This window comes from Pteropus vampyrus, unplaced genomic scaffold (genome assembly GCF_000151845.1).
Source record: "Pteropus vampyrus isolate Shadow unplaced genomic scaffold, Pvam_2.0 Scaffold18, whole genome shotgun sequence".
Lineage (NCBI taxonomy): Eukaryota > Metazoa > Chordata > Mammalia > Chiroptera > Pteropodidae > Pteropus > Pteropus vampyrus.
In genome coordinates this window covers 2,151,047-2,154,395 of record NW_011888799.1, presented here as the reverse complement: position 1 = coordinate 2,154,395, position 3,349 = coordinate 2,151,047, and the positions used below count along the sequence as shown (strand labels likewise).

Here is a 3,349-nt window from a genome sequence, read left to right as displayed (position 1 = left end):
CGTTGTGCGTGAGAGCGGGCGCGCGCCGCGGCGGCGGCGGCGAGGAAGGCGGCGACGGCATCTGCCGAGGGGGCGGTGGTTACGAGCAGGCAGCGGAGCAGGCGGAAGAGGCCTCTGTGCCGGCGGCTAGGTCGCAGAGGAACCTTGTTGGGGTGAGTAGCCGGGGCCTCGCAGGGGAGGTGGGGCCTGGCCGCACCTGCTGCGCGGGCCCGGGGCGCGGGGACGCGCGCCCCCACCGCACCCGCGCGCGCGCCACTCCACGCCCCTTCGCTGCCTTCTCCGGGGACGGGGGCTGACGAGGGTCAGTTTCTGGATGCGGGCGTTCTCGGAATCGGCAGCGAGGGGCCAGCGAAGACAGTAGTTCTGAAAGGTGTAGTGGGAAGTAGGTGTCTGGGGGCTTCAGGGTGGCTCTGCCGGGCTCCCGAAACCGAGTCGAATCAGGAGAAGCCCGGAGTCCCGGAGCAGCCTCTCATCCCGCCTAAGATGAGGTTGTCTGAGACCGTGTGGAGGCGGAACCGGGGACGCTGGGGTTGGGGTTCGGAAAGTTTGGCGCTATTGGGGCCTTCAGCCCTTGCCCTGGCGGGGCTGGGAGGACAAGCTGGTTGTTATGGAGAGAGCTGTGAATCAGTGCCTGCGTGTGGCGTCAGACACACCCACGACCTAGGGGAACCGATCTGTCATTAGAGATAGGGGGTGGCCAACCTGTTGCCTAGTTTCCAACTTCACATGTATGTGCACGTGCTTAATGCACACCTAAAACTTTGTCTGCTCTGTGCATTTTATCACATCGTTGCTGCAGATTTTGAGGCCAAGGGGGCGGATATCCATCTTCAGTCCTTACTTCCTCATAGTCGCAAATCAGCTGTTTTATTTCCCAGAACCGTTGTCATGCTTCTGTCATTAGGGCCAAGGAAGTATGGAAGCACTGTTTTTTTTTGTTTTTTGTTTTTTTGTCTTCCTTAAAAGTAGTACAGGCTTGCTATATACTAGATTGAAAGTTACAGGTTCTGTTTAGCATGCGGGCTAGAAAATGGTGGTTTGAAAAGCCGGAGTGCAGCAAATCAGCCCAATGCTCTCCTCTGAGTGCTCTGGACTTCTCATGGGTGGATATGTGGCGGTTGTAGTTACAATCCTTGGGAGACAGGAGAATTGGAGGTCGGGAAGAAGTCAGTCTTTTCCGACTGTCAATTAAGGCAATGCCTAGAACTGGTAGAAAGATAGACTATACTAAAGTTTAATCATGAGTCGTGCAAGAAAATTGAAGGAAATTACTTCTAAGTTTCATTCAGATATAAAATTCTGTGATTCAGTTTCATAACTGAGGATCTACAAAGTATGTTGCCTGAGGTTCTTACATCATGGAACTAGTAATAACCTTGCTCTGTGATAGAGTTCTTGAAATTCAATGTCTCTTGCTCTCTGGACTATTATTAGCGTTTAGGACAGGAATTACCTCTGTTTTCATCCTGGCAGTATCACTAGTGCCTACAAAGTGTTTGCTACACAGTAGGCAAGCAATAGATATTATATGCCACACTATATAAGTGGTATATCATTGTATAGCAAGCATTTAGTTCACTCCTTCAAATTGTTAATACATGTGCCCCCTCTGCCCAGTATTATGCTTCATGTGAGAGGAGGATTGTGGGATTACAAATGACGTAGAAGACCCGGCTTTTTTCCTTTAAGAGCAAACAGCCTAGCTAGGAAAATAAAGTGTGTGTGTGAATATATATATATATATATACATATATATGTGTATATATATATAATTATGAAACTAAATGTGGTAGTATGTAAACAAGTGCTATGTGAGCTGTTATACTTTAAGTGTGGTAGAAATTTAGAAAAGATAAGACTTACGGTGGACTGAGTTAGTGAACACTTTGGAAGAGGTAAGATTTGAGCTGGTCTTTGAAAGAAGCATAAAATTTGAATTAGAAAGAGATAAATCATACATTGAGAAAATAGTGTGAGTATTTTCTTTTCTTTCTCTCTCTTTTTTTTTTTTACGCCTACAGCACCTAGTCTTCCTAGGTGGTCGGTCTCCCATCCAAGTACTAACCAGACCAGACCTGCTTAGCTTCCAAGATCAGACAGGATCCGGCGTGTTCAGGGTAGCATGGTCGTAGTAAAATAGTGTGAATTTAATCATTGGGGTATATTGAGGAGACTTATCCATGACTGGAGCAGAAGGTCTCTAGTAAAGGAATGTTGGAAAGGGAAAGTGTTAAGACAAAGGCAGGCTTATCAGCATCCCATTGATAACAAGTTAGAGTCTGCTTGTTGGGTGGGAGGGGGTTGTACTCAGAGTAGAGTCTTAAGTGTTATTCTTATTTAAAATGAAAGGATATTATAGTTAAAGCAGCAATGGGTAGTTCTATACTATTGTTTTCAATTATTAATTTAGAATAAATGCCTCAGTAATGTGTGTGAATCTTATGCATTTAGTCAGCAGTGCATATTCCCATTTCTAAAATCTACTTGATGTGCTTGGGGCATTTCATTGGAAATTTACTGAAATAATGTACCCAAAGCAATTATCCAGCCACTCTCAGTGACACAGTTTTGCTTGGGATTATCCCTTATAGGGGCCTGTGAGGTTTGCAGTTACTGCTGATCCTGTAAAAATACAAATAATGTTAGATGGGAAAGGAAACTAGTTAAAAAAGGATACTAAAAATATTGCCAAAAAGGTTTGAGAAAATTATATATGCTCATGCTAAATATTGATGTTTGGTCTTTACAATATCTTTTATGTGAAAGTCCTTTTAAGTGGTGTGCAGACCTGAAGTTGAATTGTTAACCTAAGATGTGTAAAGTTGCAACACTAAATGTTGCATTATTTAACAACTCAGCAAATATTTATTGGGTGCTGGCAGTGGCTAAACAACTGTGTTGGGCGCTCAAAAGACAAAGAATTAGACACAGTATACCCTCTGAGATACTGAGAGTTTGCCGGAGGAGACAAACTACTATCCATGATATGTTATGATAAGAGTTAATCATTTTTAGAATGAATAAAATGCTGAGAGAGTATGTCAGTTTGGGGAAAAATTGTCAGGGAAAGCTTTAAAGAGAAAAGGATGGAACTTAGCCCTGAAGGTTGAGTAGAATTTTGCCAAATTGTAAGAGGGGAAACAAGCATTCCAGGCAGAGGGGAGAGCATAAGCAGGTGGCCAAATAATAAAATTAAATGGAGTTTTAGAAAACCTTGAGCTCTTTCTTGTAGGCTTGTTGTATGGCAGAAGTGATGAGACAGGAAAGGTATGGTTGTAGCCAAATTATGAAAGGGTCTTCTATTCCATTCTAAAAAGCTAGACTTTTCCCGTTGTACCTCCCCTCCCCC

At 44.2% G+C, this 3,349-nt stretch overlaps 1 protein-coding gene across 4 annotated transcripts in view; it reads left to right on the top strand.

Moving 5' to 3' along the window:
* Positions 1–3,349, top strand: part of BTBD9 (BTB domain containing 9) — a 366,504-nt gene continuing 363,155 nt past the window's right edge. Inside the window, exon 1 of one of the 4 annotated variants that reach the window (XM_011354554.2) lies at positions 1–152. The gene's annotated coding sequence lies outside the window, so the exon portion shown is untranslated. Of the gene's footprint in view, positions 153–280; positions 489–3,349 lie in introns of those variants that run through there. The other 3 variants (XM_011354556.2, XM_023527551.1, XM_011354555.2) reach the window with 3 other exon arrangements.